This window comes from Humulus lupulus, chromosome 9 (genome assembly GCF_963169125.1).
Source record: "Humulus lupulus chromosome 9, drHumLupu1.1, whole genome shotgun sequence".
Lineage (NCBI taxonomy): Eukaryota > Viridiplantae > Streptophyta > Magnoliopsida > Rosales > Cannabaceae > Humulus > Humulus lupulus.
The window spans coordinates 51,321,133-51,343,824 of record NC_084801.1 but is presented as its reverse complement, the minus strand read 5'-3'; the positions used below and the strand labels follow the sequence as shown (position 1 = coordinate 51,343,824).

At 37.8% G+C, this 22,692-nt stretch overlaps 1 long non-coding RNA gene and 1 pseudogene across 2 annotated transcripts; one reads left to right on the top strand and one right to left on the bottom strand.

Moving 5' to 3' along the window:
• Positions 1–9,927: 9,927 nt before the first annotated feature.
• LOC133800688 (uncharacterized) lies at positions 9,928–14,521 on the top strand. 2 transcript variants are annotated; one of them, XR_009876566.1, is made up of 4 exons: positions 9,928–10,270; positions 10,402–10,469; positions 12,933–14,152; positions 14,260–14,521. It is a non-coding gene; the product is annotated as an uncharacterized LOC133800688 (long non-coding RNA). The 2 variants fall into 2 exon arrangements; XR_009876567.1 differs by lacking the exon at positions 10,402–10,469.
• Positions 14,522–17,594: 3,073 nt separating this feature from the next.
• LOC133799707 (uncharacterized protein At4g38062-like) lies at positions 17,595–21,685 on the bottom strand (annotated as a pseudogene).
• Between the last annotated feature and the right edge of the window lie 1,007 nt (positions 21,686–22,692).

Sequence of the window (22,692 nt, the reverse complement as noted above, 5' to 3'; positions counted from 1 at the left end):
TGGCCTTCCCTACTCCAGGGTGCCATTGCCTCAGGATTTAGGCAGTATGTAGACGAGTCTAGCCCTGAGGTAGAACCTGAGCCCGAACCTCCTAGGGTTCAAGAAATATTAGACTTAGATTCTCCTTCTCCTCCAGTAGTCCCAAGGCCGGAGGTCGTGATAATAGACTCCTCCCCCAGCCCGGAGGGTAGGATCTTGATTTATTTTCTTTGTATATGTTTTTTACTTTACTTGGAACAACCCGGAGCTCCTGTCCTCCGTACGACTTTCCAGGGCGGGAAATCCGGCTCGGGCCTTATCGTTAAGAGGCCCCGATTTACAAAGAAGGCTCCCCTAGCAGGGGGAAATGTCTCAAAATCCCCTGCTAAGGGGAAATCCACGAGCTCGACAGCTCCGGTGTCTTCCATTACCCAGAAGAGGATTCCTCCTCCACCTCTACCTCAGTTCGCGCCTTCTCGGGATCAGGTATTACAAGCTAATCCCCTAGCTCCTCCTGCCCCAGCTACTACTGTTCGCATACCAGTTGATCCTCGGGATCTGGAGAAAATCCCCGAAGCCTTTTAGGGAATCCTCTATGAGACGGCAAGCCACATAGTGGGGCACACTTACAGAGCCAGCTCAAGGGACTTGAGGACGATCGAGGAGCGGAGCCCGGAGAACGTCCTGGAGTCAACCTTAGGGATGACCCTCACAGTAAGTTATCATTCCTTGGGGAAATTTTTCACTTTATCTTGTCAAAGGATACATCTAACTTGCCTTGTTATTTTGCAGTCTGCCCTGGCTCAACACTGTAGCATAGCATGGGCTAGGGCCAGAAACGATGAGCTCCAGGGTGAGATCAATGCCGCCAATACTGCCTTGACCGCTGCTCAAGAAGGCGAGCAGGCTACCAAAGCTGCCTTTGTGGCTACTCAAAAGAGCGAGTACGATGCCAAGTTCTCCCTCGCCTCGTCTCAGGAAAGCGAGTAGGCTGCAAAAGTTTCCTTGGCTGCTCTTCAGGCCCAAACTGTTCAGCTCCAAGCTGAGGCTGCAGTCAAAGAAGAAAAGGCAGCCTCACTGTCCTCCATGGAAGATATGTTGTACTATTGCTGGGCTTTTAACCAAGATGGCAATTTTTCCTTCATGGCTCCCACAATGTGCGAACTGTACCTTGAGAAATTCAAGGCTCAGATCCTGTTAGAGCTGTCAGAAATGGGGAATGCTTCTACAGCGGGTGAGTAAGAAGGAAGGCGAGGAGGTCACGTCCTCAGAGCATCCTAGAGAGGCTCCATGACAGTCTTTTTTATTTTTTATATTTGTTTGTAAAAAAATTCCCTTGGGCTTAGTTCGAGGTTTTTCTCCTCGGGAAAAATTTAATTTCAATTTATATATCTGACTTTTAATCTATTTTTCTTTCCTTGATTATCTCTCATGTTTATGACTTCTTAGACTTGTACATTTGAGATTTTAGGAATCGGTCTTTAGATTGGGATAGATATTTTAAGCTCAGTTATATCCAAACTTAATGTGTTGATTTATATCATACTTGTTAAGAATCAGGCCTTAGACCCGTTTATATCCGGGATTTTAAATATTTTAAACTGAGTTGGTGTTAGGTTTATTGCCAACTCGAGTTTTTTTTTTCTTAAAAAACCCTTGGTTTTAACAATTTTCAACAACTTTCAAAGTTTTGTACCTAGTTCTTCCAGGGTTTTAAATGATCAAAACTGAGTTTATGCTAGGTCTATTGACATCTCGAGCTCTTAAAAAAGCCATCGAATATCCAATTTTCCTAAATGCTAAGTTTTAGGACCTGGTTGTATCCAGGGTTTTAAATGATTTAAACTTAGTTCGTGCTAGGTTTATTGAAATCTCAAGCTCTTAAAAAGTTGTCGAATAATCAATTTTCCAAGCTTCTAAGTTTCTGACCTGGTTGTATCCAGGATAGTTTTGTACCTGGTTGTATTCAGGATTTTAATTAATTTAAACTCATCAGACAACCTTATTGTGTAACACCTCGGGTTATATGCCCCCCTAGTAACCAAAATGTAGAGACTTTCTTGGTTGCTTTTACAAACATCAATACACGAGCTAATAAGGAAAAATTATTTAAAACCACTTTAACAAGAAAAATTACAAAATAATCCCCTATATTTAATTAAATGGCTTTTATAATTAAGCATTACATGGATGATTGTACTACTGATAATACTTTTTTAGGTGCATGTTGTTCCAGGTCTGTGGGACTGTTTCTCCACTACGCCGAGCTAACTTGAAATTTCCTTCATGCAAAACTTTCACGATCTGATATGGTCCTTCCCAATTCGGGCCTAAAACGCCGTCCTTGGGATCCTTGCTTGCCAAAAAGACCCTTCGGAGAACCAGGTCACCCAATCCAAAACTACGTCTCTTGACCTTAGAATTAAAGTAACGAGTGATTTTCTGTTGACAATGGGCAAGCTGTAACTGGGAATCCTCTCATTTCTCATCAATCAGGTCGAGTGTTGCATTAAGTAATTCATCATTCCATTCCTAGCTGAATGTCTTTTTCCTATGAGTAGCCACCCTAGCTTCGACTGGAAGGATGACCTCACTTCCAAAAGTTAACGAGAAAGGAGTGTGTCCTATGGAGGTCCTGTGGGAAGTTCGGTATGCCCAAAATACTTGCGGGAACTGCTTAGGCCAGACTCCTTTGGCCTCATCTAACCTTTTTTTAAGGCCCGCCTTTAGGGTCTTATTCACAACCATGACTTGCCCATTGGCCTGTGGATATGCTACCGAGGAGAAACTCTTAATAACGACGTATTTTTTTGCAGAAGTTAGTGAAGAGATCACTCTCGAACTAGGTCCCATTATCTGACACGATCTTTTTAGGAAGTCCAAACCGACATACAATATTTTTCACCACAAAGTCCAGGAAACTCTTTGAAGTGATGGTTGCCAAAGGCTCGGCCTCTACCCACTTCATGAAATAGTCAATTGCCACCACCGCGTAACCAACTCCTCCCTTTCCCATAGGTAAGGCTCCTATTAGGTCAATTCCCCTGCCTGCAAATGGTCATGGGGATGAGATCATCGTTAGCTCGACCGGAGAAGATCGAGCATCTATGGCGAAGCGTTGGCATTTGTCGCACTTCTGGACATATGAGATGGAATCTTTCGTTAAAGTGGGCCAAAAATAGCCCTGCCTCAGTATTTTCAGTGCTAGGTTTTGCCCTCCAGCATGATCTCCACAAAAGCCTTCATGCACTTCTTGCATAATGGTTTTAGCCTCTTCAGGTAGAACACACCGTAGGAGGGGCAATGAATGACCATGTCGGTATAATGTCCCATCCACTATCACATACCTTGGGGCTTGATAGAGTAACTTTCTTGCATCCTTTCTCTCCTTAGGAAGCCTTCCCGTTGTGAGGTATTCAATTATGGGGGTCATCCAGGTCAATCTTGTGTCGATCATCTCGACCTCTACCATTTTTTTTTGCCACGCTTGAATTCTTCAAGAACTCTACTAACACTACATTCAAGGTCTCTGCTTCCCTGGTAGTGGCAAGTCTTGCCAAGGAATCTGCATTGGAATTTTTCTCGCGAGGTATTTATTCGACTGTACTATACTCAAATTCGAATAGCTCTCCCTTCAATTTAGATAGGTAAGCTACCATCCTGTTGCCTCAATCTTGATACTCTCCCAACACCTGATTAACCACGAGCTGAGAATCACTTTAACATTGGACGACCTTCGCTTTGATCTCCTTCGTCACTCTCAATCCAGCTAACAAGGCCTCATATTCGACTTAGTTGTTAGATGCTTCGAATCAGAATCTCAGAGTTGTATGGAATTGATGCCCTTTTGGGGAGATTAATATGATCCCAGCTCCTGATCCATTCTCGTTCGATTATCCATCTACGAATATTTTCCACAACTCCTGCACCGGTTCCTTCCAAAGCTCCTCTTGGAATCTGGTGCATTCAGCCACAAAATCAGCAAGGGCTTGACTTTTTAATGAAGTTCATGGTACGTACAGTATCTCAAACAAGCTAAGTTCAATCACCCATTTTAAAAGAAGTCTTGATGTTTCAGGTTTTTGCAGTACCTGCCTTAAAGGTTGGTCGGTCATGACGTGGATTGAATGGGACTGGAAATATGGTCTGAGTTTCCTGGAAGGCAATATTAGATATAATGCCATCTTTTCTATCAGTGGATACCGTGATTAGCTCAATGAATGCACCAAACTGTTGACGCGGTTTTCTTCTGTCACAACAAAATAAAGGAACATAGGTTCTCCACACATAGGCTTAGACAATACTAGGGGCTCGACTAAGTGCATTTTTAGGTCGAGGAATGCCTGCTCGCACTCCTCAATCCATTCAAATTTCTATTTTCCTCTGAGCAAGTTGTAGAATGGCAAGCACTTGTTAGTAGATTTTGAAATAAAATGGTTCAAGGGGGCCACCTTTCCAGTCAGACTTTGGACTTCTTTACGTGACCTAGGTGAGGGCATTTCTAACAATGATCTGATTTTATCAGGGTTCGCCTCTATCCCCCTTGTATTGACTATGAATCCAAGAAATTTTCCCGATGCCACTCTGAAAGTACACTTCTGAGCATTCAGTCTCATATTATACCTCCTCAAGATCTCAAAACATTCATTCAGATCGGTTACATGGTTATCGACAGTCTTGGATTTGACTAGCATATTGTCGGCATACACTTCCATATTTTTTCTGATCTGACCAATAAACATTTTGTTGACTAACCGTTGGCAGGTAACTCCGGTATTTTTCAGCCCGAAGGGCATAACTTTATAACAATATACATAAGTTGGAGTCATGAAGCTAGTATGCTCTTGGTCCGCAGGATTCATCGCGATCTGATTATATCCAGAATATGCATCCATGAAGGACATGAGCTCATGTCCCGCGGTGGCATCTACCAACTGATCAATCCCGGTAGTGGAAAGCAACTTTAGGACAAGCTTTGTTCAGGTTGGAGAAATCGATGCAGGTCCTCCACTTTCCGTTTGGCTTCGGGACTAGTACAGGATTCTTGACCCAGATCGGGTATTTTGCCTCATGAATAAACCCACACTTTAATAGCCGAGCTACTTCATCCTCCAGTGCTTCAGCTCGGACTGTTCCCAAACGTCTCTGTTTTGGGGATTTTGCAGGCATGCTTTTGTCCAAGTTTAGAGTGTGCATGATCACACTCAGGCTTATTCCCACCATTTCTTCATGCGACCAAGCGAAAACATCTAGATTCCCTTGTAAAAATTGAACCAACTCCTTTTTCCTTTCATCATCAAGATTTTTCCCAATCTTTATGACATCTTGAAGCGTCTTTGGGATCTATGTTTAATTCCTCGAGCTCCTCAATAGCTTGGAGCTCTGATCTGTCCTCGCCCACTCGTGGGTCGATATCATCACTTGGGGCGACATCATTATCCTTTTGTTCCGCAAGAAACTTCCACTTCGTGGGACTCCTTACCTGCGTCACTTATGGTCATTGCTTGCTGCTCGGGTTGTGATTTTCCCTTCATAGAAATGCTATAGCATTCCCTGGCAGCGAGCTGATCACCTCTAACAGTGCATATTCCCGTAGATGAGGGGAATTTGACTGCTAGGTGGCGAATAGAGGCTATGGCTTCAAATTCCATCAATGTAGGTCGGCCCGGAATCGCATTGTACGCGGTTGGACAATTGATGACCATGAACTCAAGCAGCTTGGAGACAGTTCGTGGACCTTCAGCCAACGTTACCACTAATTCGATTGTTTCGATGGCAGCCGATCCTTCACCAGAAAACCCATATAGAATCATTAAGGTTGCCTTTAGCTTGGTTACAGACAATCCCATTTTTTCTACGGTGGACCTAAAAAGTAGATTCACAGAACTCCCGTTGTCTACTAGTATCCTCCAAACTTCTGATTGGCGAGCTGAACAATTACGACCAAAGGATCGTTATGTGGGAACTAGACATGACTGGCATCTTCCTCTGTAAAAATGATTGGTTGCTTCTCCAATCGTTGCTGCTTTGATAACCATTGTTCTGGGATGAACTCCATTTTGTTATGGGACTTCAGTTCGTTAATGTACCTCTTCTGGGCACCTCTACTCATGCCTGCCAGATGAGGTCCTCCTAAAATGGTGGCTATATCTCCTCCTGTTATCAGAGGAGGATTGTCCTGATATACTTGAGCTCTAGCTTGATTCGTTGGAGCTTCATGAGCTGACGGAGGGTTTTGTCCGATGGGCTTACTGGGAATCGCTTGATTCTGGGTGTATTGGGCCAAAGGTTCTACCCTGATGAGAGTCTCGATCTCATCCTTCACTTGTCTACAGTCATCAGTATTAGGACCGATATCATTGTAGAATCAACAAAACTTCGAAGGATCTTTCTTCTCTCTTTGGTTTTTTAACGGTTCTAGCTTCTTCCATGGAAGGCGAGTAGAATTAGCTAACCAGATGCGCTCTCTTGTATCTGTGAGATCGATATATGTTGCGTAGACCAGTTTAAATTTCTCCGCGGACTTGTTTTTCTTTATTTCGCTTTGGTAGCCCTCGTCATTTCTCTTCCTCTTATTATTTCCCCTTGGTTATTCTGGGCAATGGTTTGAGCCATAGCTGCAACATCCGTTACCGCTCTAACAGGCTGGACTGGGACTTGGCTGGTTCCTGCGACAGAAGCTCGCGCCTCTTCCAGGTTAACCCATATTTGAGCTCGTGTCAAGAACTCGTCCACAGTATTAACTCCTTTCCTCTGTAACTCTTGCACAGGTCGTCTCCAACAAGAATTCCCATCCTCATTACCATGAGCTTGGAGCTTTCATAGGCATCTCTAGCTCGAGCAGGGACATTGGCAAACCTACTTAGATACGCTTTCAATGGTTCACCAAGCTGCTGCTTTACATTAGCTAATGAGCCAGTCTTAATTCGAGCTACCTGGGAAGACCTGAATGCTCTCCTAAAATCAGTGGAAAAACTCTTCCACAAGCTGATTGAATGCCTCTTGTATTGTTTGAACCACTACCTGCCTAGACCAATCAGAGTCGAGGGGAATATAAGGCATCTTAGATCGGGTCCGACGTTGTGGGCCATCATTATGGTGTTGAACATCCCCAGGTGATCAGAGGGATCCCCATCTCCGTCAAATTTGGACAAATGTGACATCCTGAAACCCACTGGATATGCGGCCACCGCAATATTCAGGGCGAAAAGCTCGAGCTCATCCTCTGAGTCACACTCATCTTTCTCTTTCTCCGATAGAAGTTTCTTCATTAGCTCCTCCATCTGGGCCAGCCTTTTGAGGGTTTGGTCCTTGGTCCCTAGGTTATGCTGGGGTTGTTCAACAGCTCCCATCCTATCATACGTGTTTGGTGGGTTGTTGTCCCTCCAAGTTCGAACTTGGTTTTGTGGGACATTCCTATTATCACGTACTTCGGAAGGACCTCCCTCTTGATGAGTGTAACTGACTCCTTCATCCCGAGATGAATTTCTTCTCTGCGAATTTAGGCGATTACGTAGATCAGGCTGTGGATTATACCGTGGGCTTTGAGCTGAACTCAGATGGTTCCTTAGATCGCCCTTGGACCTACCGGACCTACCACTTCGATGATTTTCCGTTAAATACTTCCATTTGTGAAGCTCACAGCCCGCGGTTGAGGCCGAGGATTTGGATTTTTGGCATGTGTCCGTGGGACATAGGTATGGGCAGACGGAGGAGGATTTCTTCTACTGTCTCCATAAGCAGGAATGTCCCGTGTAGGATGAGGTGGTTTCGGATGTCTTATGGTGACGGGGGATGCCTAACTGGCGAGGCAATGCTTGTCCCATCAGGGTGAACTAAATTAGCCCGCCTCTGTTCTGTCCCATCATTTTCAGCTCTCTGCGCCTGACGATCCGACCATGACGCAGAAGGGTTGGCTGGAATATTTTGTCTCTGTGAACCTACTCCAACCTCTCCTCGTGGGTTTCCATGGGTATTTCCAGGCACGTGTGACGGAGGTATCGAAATTGGGGTCGCAGTTCTTACCGATCGACTGACATGCCGATGACCCCTAAGAGGGCCACTAGGTTGAGAATTTTTGCTATCTCGCGCTGTAGGCACAGAACTTGGGTGGCAGTTCTGACTGGCCGACTTGGTTTGTATTGGTTATTCCTGTGGGACTTATGAGATCCACTTTGCCTCTTTCCAACATTAAGGTCGGTTGCAAGAGGGGGTAACCGAGTCAAAACCTCCTCAATTTGCCTGTTTGCCTTAGCAAGATGGCTTCTTAACTGCACATTTTCCAATTCAACTGCAGTTCGGTAGTCTGGGTTTGGATTCGGTGGCAATAGCCGAACTCCCAGTATCGCCGTGGCCCACTGGTTGATTTCCCAGACATTGCTGAACTTCAGGACCATGCTCATTTGAAACAGTGGTATGAGGGGCCTCCTGCCCACCAAGCTGTTCTATCTCATTATTATGCATTGAGCGAGTGTCCACCATGATGAGATTTGACTAGGATTTTTAAGAAAGCACTAATCTTACCTCTCAATGAAAGCACCAAACTGTTGACGCGATTTTTCACCAACAGTGAATTAAAAAAATAACAAGGTATATTAGTGTTTGATAATAAACCGAAATAAGAAATTAACTCTCAAAGACACAAATCTTTTTACGTGGTTCAGTGGTTAAAATCCACCTAGTCCACGAGTCTATATTATTACTGTTTTCCTTCTCTATTTTGGCAGAGTTTCGGTATTACAAAATCATCGTCCCCTTCCCTGACCTATATTCTCAGTATTTATAGAGAAATTTCTTGGACAGGTTTGGGTAACCGCATGAGTCAATCACGGATTTACATTCTTATTACATTTAATATAAAATATTCTCAATTATACTTGGATATGATATGATCATGAAATAAATGGTCTCCTAATATCTGAGACAAATATTACAAGCTGGCCATAAATGATTGTATAAAAATACCCGAGTCTTTGGGGATTCGTGTGTACGCAGTATATTTGAGTTACCACAAGATGGATATATCTCCAAGCTCGTACTATGGAGGTCGTATGGATATCACGAGTTCGTGCTTCGCAACCTATGCAGCACTAGCTCGCATAATCACCGTGAAAACTGAGTTGTCCACGTGGATAATAAATGGATTCCTTGGTTATTTCCCCCACATATTTATTTTCCAGCTATACTCGAGCTAAGTGAAGGACTCGTGCTGAAATTAGGGTACACAGTGTCCATTATTAAATGAGTTTACAACTATGTTTAACTAATGATATTTTTTTACTCTCCCCAACCGGGACAACGATATCATAGAATACTTAAGAACCTAAAGAAATAGAGATATGATTATTTTGGTTTTTTTTTCATATCTTACATATTTATGGTATATGTTGTGCTATTTCTTGAAATTAGAGTGAATAGAAGTTTTATTGAGCAAATGTGATTGATTTCTATTTTATTGATAATATGTAGTTTTAAGTTGTAGTGCACCAATTTTTTTTTAGTTATTAAAATTGTTGTGTTTTATTTTATTTAAGTGTTAAGTGTGGTGAATTTTTTTATTTAAATGTTGTTTGTTTTTATTTAATTCTTGTTTGTTTTATTTAATTATTTGTTATTTTATTTAATTGTTAGAATTGTTGTGAAATTATTTGTTAAATGATATTTATTTATTTTTATTTTAAAAATGTGATTATGTGAGATTTGGTTGAATGCACCAAGGTGCATGGTAGATAGGGGTGTACCCTGGTTCTTTAGTGTGTGCTAGTGCATGGTAGCATGGTACACATGTTTAGATTTTCTACACACTTTATACTTCCTTATTTTAAATTTTATTTGAATTAATTTGTAGAAAAATAAAATAAAATAAAAGGAAGAGGAAACCATGGTGGACGTGTGGCTTAGAGTGGGAAAGGAAAATAAGTTTTTTTATTTATTTATTTCATTATTCAAGTAAATTAAATTGGAGGATAATGGCTATTTTAGGAAAGAGAGTGATCATCTTTATCTCCTATCAATTGTGATAAAAAGAAACAAATAATGAAATTAAAAGAAAATAAATAAGAAATAGGAAACTTACCTTTTCTCATGAGTGGACCATTATGGATAAAATTAGGTTAAATGGGGAATGAGGTGAAGAGGAGAGCCATTTTTCTTTGTGGTTGCCGTGTGTTGAAGAAAGGAAGAGAGAGAGAGAGAGAGCGGCGAGCTAGAGAGAGAAAGGGGAAGGGGTTGTCATTTACTAGAGAGAAGGAGGAAAGAAAGAAGAAGAAGGAGAAGAGAAACCAAGTCTAGAGTATGTTTTCCTTGTGAATTTATTTGTCTAATCTCTTCTCTTGATTATATGATATTGACTTTGTGTTTATTGTTGTGTGTGGTTGGATCTTTCTTCTTCTCATGGTGGATTTCATAAAAAAAAAACGCTAGGCTTGAACAAGGGGTGGTAAAGTTTGGGTGTTGATCAATTTGTGTTCTTGATTATACAATCAAGAGAGGTATCAAAACCCTGATGTTATGATGTTCATGGATTGATGGAATATTTTTCTTATATTTTGATGCATGGGAAAATAGACCTAGGCGTGGGCTTGGGTTTATGTTGTTTTGGTTTGATTCTTATGGTTGTGTATTAAAATATGTGTAGTGAGATGATTATTGAAATATGGTGATTATGATTTGTTGTTCAAAGCTTTTCTATGGTTAAATGATAGGTATGTTTTGGCTTAAAGAATTTATGTAAAATTGTACAAGGGTTTAAAATTGTGATCTATGAAAAGTGATGATGAGTATTTAAAATAACATGAAAAGAATGAGTTATTTTGACTAAGTGTGTTTCGGCCTAGGGTAATGCTCAAAGTATGATGGTTATTTTTTTTATTGTTATGTTTAATGTCAATTTAATCTTAGAAATCATGATAGGTTGTGGCAAGATCTTGTATGAAGTTATGATAGTTTTGTTCTTTCGAATAATTGCATGGTAATAATATATTGAGAATATATTTAACACAAGATCAAGGGTGGTTATTTGTTCATGACTTGTGAATAAGTTTCAAGGTGATTGATGAATTATTGTATGCTCATGGTATGATTAAAATGGTTAAAGAGGTTAGAAGCATGCTAGGGTTTGTGTTGGAATATTGTACATTAATAAGCATGAATTTTGCGAATATAATGAAAATAATGAATTTTATGATTTAATGTGCTTGCTGTTTTTTGTGCAAAAATGGTGTTGTTTATGGTGAGAATAATGTTTTGAGTGCTTAAATAAATTTTGCAAGTGTTTTGATGTTTTGAGGAATTTAATGGGAAATTTAATTATGCCTTGAAATGATATTTTGTGTAAATAATTACCTACAGATTTTTTTTTATATATATTTTTTAGAAAATATGAGTTTTTAAAAATAAGGATGGTGATTTTAATGATAAATTTGATTGCTGGAATTTTTGTTTAAAAATGTAAAGTGTATTTCAATAAAATGAATTTGATTAGTATTTTGAAATAAATTAATATCCTAAACTATGGTAAAATTTAAAAGTGGTATTTTTTTTATATGATATGAGTGATTATTTTACAAGTTATGATTTTCTTTAATTGGATTAAGAAAAATGTTGAATTTAATTCACTTGTGATTTTTAAATGATGGCTGAAATTTTAGTTTAATAAGTTTAAAATAATTATTTAATTTTTTACATATGAATTTATGTTACACAAAATTAAGTATTAAAATCATTCAAGCAAAATATATTTTTCCCACACTTAAAATTATTATTTTTCTCACATCAATTATGTAATTCTATTAACTTAAATTAAATTGTTATTTTCTAAGGAGACATGACAATCATAGGTATTTTCTTTTTTAAAATAATTTCCAAGCCTTTGCTTTTCTTTGTAATTTAAACATAATAAATGGGTGTTTTATATATTTTAATGGCTAAATAAAATTGTTTTTATGAAATAAAAAGAATGTCTTGGGAGATTTAATCAACCTAGTAATTTTAAGAAGATAAACAATGGTAAACAAAACATGCTACAAGTCTATTATTTTTAAAATGATAGAAGTAAGATGCATGAAATTATCGTTTTAAACGCCACATTTACGCAACGTTCCCACGTATGTATGTTATATGCAAATTCACTTTTACGTCCAAAATTATGTCTATTATGCAACCATGTAGTTTTTATAGAAAGATCATGCATGCAGTATAGGTAGAATGATCATTACTCTTTTATGACCTTATGTGTAATTAAGCATATTTGTATGTTGTGTGCAACTCCTACCATGTGTGTGTGGCCCATGCACACATGAGTTATATGAGAGGGGAAAATAGTAACTATGTGAAGCTAAGGAAAGTCGTTTTGATTATGGTATAGGCTCGTTGAGAAGTTGTGGTTTTACTTAGCTCGGACCTGAGGTAAGGAAGTTAGATAGAATTGATGATTATTATACTATGAATGGTAAGACTGTTGTGTAAATGAAAATGTTATGAATTATGAATGCTATTATGTGATGATATGTTGGCTTGTATGATATGAATGGATGTTAGCGTGATGAACGCGATACATCAAAATGGGTTGCTAAGTATATGAAGACGTAGCCCGAGTTACTAAGGATAAGAAGACGTAATTCCAAGGGCGGACGCGCCGAGGTTATTCAAGAACCAGAGACTCTTGTTTACCTCAAAGGGTGGCATGGACAAGTTAGCGGGTCATGTTCACAAGGAATTGTTTATGATTATGTTATGATGTTTGGTGATGTTTATGATTTTGTTATGATGTTATGATGTTTATGATATGATGGTGACATTATGTTGACGTGAATATGTTTATGTTTATGATATTGATGCCATTTTTATGATGATGTTATGATGTATAAAAATGGGTGAATATGTTGTGTTTTACTTGTTTGTTGCTTGTACTTCCTTACTGGGCTTTTAGCTCACCCCCTTACTTTCCCTTTCAGGTAGCAAATAGGTCGTGGTGATGTGGGGAGTTCTATCGTCGTGGTGTGTGTGGCGTGGGGGCATCCTATGGACGAAAAACGATAAATTAAAACGCCATTTTTCTTTTAATAATGTTATGTTTTATGGGACTTTTTAAACTTATCAGTAGGACTTAAACTATTTATTGTTTTAAAACATTGCATGAAAACTAATATTTTCTTTTTAAAACTATTGGGCCCAACTTGCATGTTTTTAGCAAGACCCCACTGGGATTTTATATTAAGTGGCTTTTCTCTCATAAACCTATGATTATGTGAATGTTTTACAAAGCATTAGACTAGGCCGTTTTACATAAGTATGGTTGTGTCGACTCCCATCCTTTCTCAACTTTCGATGGAGAAACTCACTGGAGAAATCTTCCTTAAATGGAAGCAGACTATCAACATAGTGTTGATTAATAACAACTCCAAGTTCGTCATGACTAAGGAATCCCAGAAGTTCCAGCTGAAGGATCTACCAAGTCTATAAGAGACTAATATGAGCATTGGTAGACGACTAATAACAAGGCACGGTACTACATGTTGACTAGTATGGACGACACTCTCAAGACAAAGATGGTGAATGTCGAGACGACCTACAGAATCATGGATCAACTCCAAGACACGTTCGGTGCAAAGTCTGTGCAAACTTGTTTTGAGGCCCACCAAGAAATATGCTAATGCTCGGATGGCACCGCCTCAGCACATTCGTGATCACCTGATCAAGACGACCAACTATTTTCAGGAAGCTAAAATGCATGGAGCAATTATAGATGAGGAAACTCAAGTCGGCTTAATCCTCAACAGTTTCTCTCCAGCTTTCCTACTGTTCACCACAAACTATGTGATGAATAAACTCAACTATGGTCTGACGCAGCACATGAACGAGCTTCATAATTTTGAGTATATCATGAGTGGACCAAGTAAGGGAGGAGAAAAGAAGACAACTATTGTTACTACTGATCCAGCTAAAGCCGAAGTAAACCAAGCTTCGTATTCGAAAGCTAGAAACAAGAGGAAAGATGGACAAAACAACAATCCCAAGCCTGCAAAGGCAGCAAAGATGAGTGCACAACCAAGTGCATAGGCACCTAAGGGGAAGAACAAGAAAAACTAGAAAGGTAAAAGTAAGTGTTTTCACTGCATAGAGAAAAGGCATTGGAAACAGGATTACCTCAAGTTTCTATTAGCTAAAAACAAAGGTAATGATTATAGTTCATATATCTTAGAAACATGTGTTTTAGAGAATGATAAATATGTTTGGATTATTGATTCTGGATCTACTAACCATGTTTGTAACTCTTTACAGCTTCTTGAATCATGGAAGGAAGTGGATGAAGGTGACTTAAAGCTTAGAGTTGGGAACAGAGCATTCGTTACGGTCCAAGCTAGAGGAAGAACTCGCTTCAAGTTCGGAAATACATATTTAATTTTAAAAGATGTATTTTTTATTCCGGATTTTAGTAGAAATTTAATTTCACTTTCCATGTTGCAATTAGAACAATTTGTTATGACTTTCACAAGTTTTAATATATCCATTTCTTTCAATGGATCACAATTGTGTATTGCATGTTTGGAAAATGGGATTTATATTCTGCAACCTAATGAACCCCTAGCTCTTAACAATTATTTATCCAAAGTAACTGAACCTAGGACCAATAAACGTCGAAAGACCAATAACGATAACATGACATATTTATGGCACTTGAGACTAGGTCACATTGGCTATGATAGAATTCAAATCCTTACAAAGGCTGAGCCTTTAAGGGAACTCACCTTAGGTGAATTACCTATCTATGAATCTTGTCTAGAAGACAAACTGACCAAGCGTCCATTCTCTCCAAATGGTGATAGGGCCAAAGAACCACTTGGAATTGTTCATTCAGATGTTTGTAGACCTTTGAATGTAGAAGTCATGGGTGGTTTTGAGTATTTCGTCACTTTCATTGACGATTACTCTAGAGACTCATGTCTTTGCCTAATGTATAGGAAATCAGAAATATTTTCAAAGTTTTAGGAATTCCTAGCTATGGCTCAGAACCAATTAGGTAAAATGTTAAAGATCTTGCAATTTGATAGGGGTGGAGAATATTTGGATATGCAATTCCAAGATCATTTAACTGAACTTTGAATTTCATCACAACTTACTGCCCTGGGTACTCCGCAACAAAATGGTGTAGCAAAACGCCGGAACAGAATTTTATTGGAAATGGTTAGACGCATTCTTAGTTACTCAACTCTGCCAACTTCATTTTGGGGACATGCAATTGAACATACAAACGACATTCTAAATGTCGTACCGTCGAAATCAATCCCCAAAACACCTTTAGAATGTTGGAATGGTCATGAATCTAGCTTACGTCATTTTAGAATCTGGGGGTGTCCCGCCCACATCCTGAGGAAAAAGGAAGGAAATCTAGAACCACAAATCGAAGTTTGCATGTTTGTTGGCTATCCTAAAGGCACTCGGGGTGGACTTTTCTATATTCATTCAGAAAATAAAGTATTTACTTCTACTAATGCTACTTTTTTGGAAAATGACTATGTCAAAAACTTAAAACCGCGGAGCAAAGTAGTTTTAGAGGAGATGGTTGAAGAATTGACCGCAACCAATGTTCCCACTCTTCATGTCCAACCGATGTAAGTCAATTTTCATGAAGAAAGTATCACTGTTCCTAAGCAAGAAGTCACAGAGCCTCATTGTAATGGAAGGTTTCTAGGAACCCAGTTCACTATGGTTTGCATGGTGAAACCAATATGGTTGTTGGTGACACTGGTGACGATGATCCGTTGTCTTTCAAACAGGCAATGGCTAACCCTAAAAAGGAACTATGGCTCGAAGCCATGAAACATGAAATGGAGTCCATGTACTCAAATTCTGTCTAGGATCTTGTGGAAGCACCCACTACAACAATATTGAGTATATATTACATTAAAGTATAGCATATTTTTAAAAATGCTATTATTAATGGGGGATTAAAATTAACACGGCTGATGAATAGTGGGGATTAAAATTTTTGGCGCCATATGACTAAAATCCCAGGCGGCAAAATGAATTTATGCCAAAATTCCCTTTCTCTCAGATTTTCTCAAGCCTTTCTCTAACTCACGAAGCCCTCTCTCAGCCTTTCTCTCACTCATGAAGCCCTCTACGCCCTCACGAAGACTCACCGCCCTCAACTCATCTCTGCCTCCGCCCTCACGAAGTCTCTCCGCCCTCACCGAAGTCTCTGCCTCACGAAGACTCGCTCCAGAGTCGTGTCTCTCTACCTCTCCGTCTGGACAGTTGTTGTGTTCACCGATCGCCTCAATGACGAGGAGTCTCTTTCACTCTCTTCCGATCGTGGCTGGTATTGCTCTGCTATTAGTCAATCGTTGTTAGATTTTCTTATAAAGTTCATTTAAAAAAAAAAAAAACTGGAGCTTTCCATTTCTAAAGTGAGAGTAAAACTCATTATTTCAGGTGATCCATGTTTACCCTGTTTTTGTGGTGGATGTTCCACTAATCACCTTATCTCATTCTTCAAATTTTTTTTTTGCCCATCCCCAGATTGCACCTTTCGATATTGAGTTTTCAGTGACACACAAGGAACTTGACTTCTCTCATTTGCTGGTTAGTTCCTCTAGAGCTAAACCTTTTGCTGCTATTCTTAACTAAAAATTTCATATAATGGAAGGAAGGTCTCAATTATTGTTGAACTGTATTTCCAGGATCATTTAAGACGGCTACTTAGAGGTCAAGCCTCTCTATTTGATTGGTCTAGATCTTCTTCCCTGGCGAGGACCTTATCACCCAGAGTTTTGGAAAGTCAAATAGATGCTAAGAAGGTTTGTGATTCACTTGCAACTATTTATGCTGTTATTATTTTTTAGTGTGTAATACGTATATACATACAAGTATATAATTTTTTTTAAATTCTTAAATTTCTTTAGAACTCTGTTTAGTTCTTAGTTCAGCAAGCTCTTGAATATTTTTTTGCCGATGATATCATCTTTGATGCTTTAAGGGAAGAATAAATGATAACCTTGTGGAGATGAACAAATTACATGAGAGAAATCTATGAGATACATAGACTAGTGCATGGAAGTTTATGACAATAGAGTTGAACCATTTTGAAATGCCTGAAAGTTCAAGTGTTTACAATTTCAAGCCCCTAGTTATTCATCGAGTAGTATTGAATCTGTAAGTATATTTGGTTTAAACTGAAATTACTCAACTCAATACACCAAACAAATTCAATAGCTTCTTTTTCTTTTTCTTTTTTAATAATGAAACAGTGCCATCAAATTGTTTGGGAAAAAGAAAATCGATTAAGTTTCTTAGTCATTAATGCAAAATACCTAAGCTAGTTGTTTGAATATTGTATGGTAATATACTTTATAATTTATAAAGGCTATTATTACATATATATAAATATACATTTTATGCTTGTTGTTTAATTTTAGTGTTCTTAACATACGATTGATACAGGGCAATTTAGTACATGCCGGAGGAAGAGTTATTTGTTCAGGCGAAGGAGATTTTCAATAATACAATTACCAGAGCAAACTAAGTACGACGGTAATAAACTGATCCAAATAACCCAAAACTCTATTAAAATTTTAGTATTTTTTTTTTGAAAAAATACATGCACTGAATCATAGACCAAGATGCATTTGTGGTAAGAACAAAAAACTTGCACTAGCATGAGTCAGTCACACACAAGCTAGCTAAAGTAGTGGGAAAGAAGAAATTACAAGAATCCATACTTTTACTACACTACAAGATCAGCAACATTCCTTTATCCATGAGCAAGATAGATATTTCTAGTTGTTGATTTCTCTAAATGGGGATCTTATGTCAGAATTTGCTTCAAGTTTCTTCACTGCAATGGGACTATTCACATTCTCACTCAGATAGCTAGAGTGTTCATCCTCAGTAGAGGGCATTGTTGTCTGTAACAGATCCATTAGTTGTTTGTCTGAACTGGAGATCTCACTAATCTTGTCACTCAACCCCTCAACCAATCCCAACAAGTTTTCTCTTTCTGATGATAACTTAGTGACATCTTCAAGTAAGTTTCTTCTCTCACTCTTGAGCTCTTCAATCAAAGCATCTGACTCTTTCAGCTTTGTCTAGAATTGAAACCCCATATTCTTCATTTCCAACTCTTTTGCCTCCAATTCTGCTTCAACTTCAACTGCTTGCCTCTTCAAAACACACATGGAGTTTTGCTGCAGTTCCAGTTTCTGCTTTACATTATGGATGTCATCCTCAAGTTCAGCAATCATAAGCTTCTTCTCTTCAATTTCTAGTGCAGCCATAATCTGGGCAGCAGTTATTTTCTCCCACGCTTTATGTGTCAGATTAATCTCTGCCTGTTTCTTGGCGAGCTCTGAAGAGAAAGAAATTAACGAGTTATTAAATTTATCTTCAAATGATCCCACAAGCTACATCAACTCATTTATTCTCTGGTTCTTCTGTTCCATAAGCTCTTTTTCATGCTCAACTGTTCTTTCTGCTACAATTCTTGAGAGCAAAACTTCCTCAAGTTCTCTTCTCAATGATTCTTGCTCTAGCCATTCAACTTCTTTCTGGAGCTGCTCTAGGATCTTATCCTTCTCTCTTATCGTTTGGAGAAAGCTTGCTTTCTCTGACTCCAAGGACATGGTTGTTTTCATCTCAGCTGAGTTAGCAGCAGCTTCTCTTGTTTTGAGATTCTGCTCTAGTAACTCCACCTGGTGCCACTACAATAAAAAAGTATTTTAGCTACTCAAAAATTGGTAGTCATTAACATATTTTTGGTAGCTAATAGACTTTTAGCTACCAAAAATTTTTAGTAGCTAGTTCGTAGCTAATACCCCGTCGCTAAAAGTTTATAGGTACCAAAATATTTGGTAGCAAATGTTCTTTATTTGCTACTAAATATTTAGTAGTAAAAGATATTGTATTTAGTAGCAAAATGATTTACTTTTATATCCACTATGTTTTTTTTGCTACCATAATTTGGTAGCAAATTACATAATTTTATTAATAAAATAAATTAAATGTTCTTTTACTAATAAAATTTGGTGGCAAAATATTTCAAAATTGGTAGCTAATAAATTATTTTCTACTAGCAAATGAAAAAATATTATTATTTGGTAATTTGTATTTTTTTTTTGGTTGGATTTTTTAAACTAATAAATTATAATTGCTCAATTATTTTAATATAAAAATAAAAATCCACGTAAAATATTAAAACTAATAAGAAATTAAAACTAATAAGAAATTACAAATGTATTTAAGTGCTCATTTTCTCCTAAAACCTGTTTTCTTTCGTGGGTTTTCTAGTTCATTACATTTCATTTTGTTATTCTTGTTGCTTCTTACATGGGTTAGCAAGAAATTCAAGAAGAGTCATCATGAGGGTCCGAAGGAGAGGCTTAATAGCACAAAGTATTTGTGTTATAAACCAGCTTTAATGGCTTGTTTGGGTCTTTATGCGTTTAATCTAGTGTTGTGCTTATTGAGCTACATCTACTGGTATAGGAATGGTTGGTCTGATGAAAGCTTAGTGACCCTTCTGGATTTAGTCATAAGAACACTTGCTTGGGGTGTAGTCTCTATTTACATGCACACCAAATTTTCTAACTCTGGTCATTCAAAGTTTCCATTTTTATTGAGAGTTTGGTGGATTTTCTACATATTCGTTTCTTGCTATTGCCTTATAGTAGACTTTGTTCTATACAAAAAACAAGTCTCCATATCTGCTCAGTCCTTTGTTTCTGCTGTTGTGTCTGTTATCTCTGGTCTGTTTTTCATATATGTGGGATTTGGGGGGAAGAAAGAAGGTGAAGATACACTTCTTCAAGAACCCCTTTTGAATGCTAATGATGTAGTGTCAAATAAGTCCACAGGGGATGCGACTGTAACTCCTTTTTCTAAAGCTTCTTGAGCCTTGATATTTGCTGTAGAGTCTCCATGGATCTGTTCTAACTCCACCTTGAGCTCTTTTATAGTTGCATCTCTACTTGCTAACACAGACCTACAGTTGCTCAAATCATTTGTAACCTTTTCTAGTTGAGAGTTCCTTTCATCTTCTTTAACCTTAAGGTTTGCAGTGAAGTCTTCACGCATTTTCTCCAACTCCATCCTTAGCTCCTTTAACATTGCATCTTTATTTTCTAGCTGGTGTATCCATTCATCTTCTTGAGCCTTGATACTTGCTGCAGAGTCTTCACGGATCTGATTCAACTCCACCCTGAGCTATTTTATGGTTTCATCTCTACTCTCTAGCTGAGCCATACAATTGCTCAAATCATTTATGACTTTTTCCAGTTAAGAGTTCCATAGACCTTCTTTAGCCTTGAGATTTACAGAAAAGTCTTCACGTACTTGCTCCAACTCCATCCTGAGCTCCTTCAACATTGTGTCTTTACTTTCCAACTGAGACCCACAATTTTCCAATTCCTGTGTCAATGTTTCAAGCTGGGACTTCAATTCAGCTTCTCTAGCCTTCAGATTTTCAGTAGATTCTTTGTGCATCAGCTCTGAACATTTGAGCTTATTTCGCAACTTTGCCACAGAAGGTGAACCTGAAGCCTTTTGGATTAGATCTTCCTGAAATTCTTTTAGTGAAACCTGTACCTCCTGCATTTCTTGCTCCATTTGTCTTTTCTGATATTCCATCTCTTTACGAAGTATCTCCTTTTTTTCAAGTGCATGTCTTAGAGATGCAATTTCTTCGTTCCTCTTCTCAGTGAATCAGATTTGACAATGTTTTCAATGATTACCAGGATGCAAAATCCCAACTAAAATTTTAGTATTATTATATAATAAATCAAACTCAGCTAATCATATGATTTAAGTTTATATATTTTGCTTATGGAATATTTTTAATTTATATAAGCTCCTCACATTCACAGTCTGTGCATATATGTTAGCATGCAAAGTTACGACTTACATGGTTGAACATAATTGTGACATGACTTTTTGATTTATTGGGTTCTCTACATAAGTTTCTAAATTTCTTTAACTCTTTCAGAAATTCAGAATTGGAGGGAACTTTATTTGCAGCAGTTTGCAAGAGGTATGTTTTCTTTTATTTTTGTTAAAATATTTTGCAAATGTTAGAGGAGTTTGAATATCTTAGATATTCATCCATAGTGAAGTAGGTTCTGAGATTATTATTATTGTGTGCTGCGGTGATAACGGAAGGTTGAGAACTTTTGTGTATTAGTGAAGTAGGTTCTGAGAAATTTGTGTGCTGCGGCGAGATAAGGAAGAAAACTTGTGTGTTGATTGAATATTTTGAATTGATAATGATTGATGGTTGGTTAATAAATATGGCTGGAATGTTTTCTGATTTTATGTTAGTTATTACAGTTGACACTTTCGGGGCTTTTGAACTTCTCACCTGGTTGTTTTGTAAATGTATCCCATATACTAACTCCTTTATTTCCCTCATCAGAAGCTCCCTCAAACTACCATATTGAAATAGATATCAAATTCTTGAACTGACAATACTCTTTATATATATAAATATATATAATATTTCTTTGAGATGAGGATTGGAAATGCCAGAATTATCTCAAGTTTAGCAATAAGACTAAATAAACAGCTTAAATTCATTTCTGAACTCAAAATCAAGTAATTTTAAAAATCAAATCATATAGTATATTTTGGTTGATACAATTTTGTATTTACCATTACATAGACTTATCAAAATTTTGCTTTTTGTTGGTTAGAACAGGACAACTAAATTGGTGATCATGTTGGATAAAAATTGGCTACGCTTCAATAGGTAATAAGAATTAGGGATTTAATTAGTGCTAGCTTAGTAAAATTAGTAACTTACTGTATTTGTTACTAATATATTATAAATATGAACTTGTCTTTGAATTGTAGAGCCTCGGATGAGTATAGAGAAGGCGCTAAGAATTTTGTAGAAATGTCAGAAAAGCTAGCTGGTTATCCAGAAAAGTTATTGTGTCCATGCAAAGTTTGTCGAAACTTAAGTCACCAATGTATTAACATTTTGTATGAACACTTAGTCATTTATGGGATTGATCCAACATACAAAATCTGGTTTCATCATGGGGAAGAATTATCAAGAGATGATGATGTAGAGACAATGGAAACATTTGATTCTTACAACTTGTTTAGGGCTACAAATATTGATGGTTGTGATTTTGAAAGTCATCTAGAAGGTCACGATGACACTTTTATGGAAAAAATAGAAGATGCAGACACTCCATTATATCCACAATGCACTAAATATACTAAGTTATCGTCAATTGTTGCATTGTATAAGGTTAAAACTACCAATGGATGGTCTGACAAAAGTTTTGATGAATTGTTAAGACTTTTGAATGATATGTTTCCTTTAGATAATATGATCCCCAAGTCTATGTATGAGGTTCGAAAATGATATTGATATCAAATTCTCATGTTCATTCCACTCAGGTAATTATGATACTAATTATATGAAAATGATAATATCTAAAACATATAATATTCAATATAAAATCATTTACTGCTGCTGAATTTGTTATATTGATATATTGTTAGAGTGTCAAGAACCACACATTTGGCTCAAAATGCAAAATATTAGATTGGATTGGATCTGGAGAAATTATTGCAGAAGGTTGTTTTATCTCAAGTGACCCAAAGGATGAGGTTCACCATGTTCCTCTTGGGCCTAATGCTATGAAAGTGGGGATAGATCTTGTGAGAAAGAATGATGCATTTCTGTGGAGGCCTTCAACAATTATGTCTACT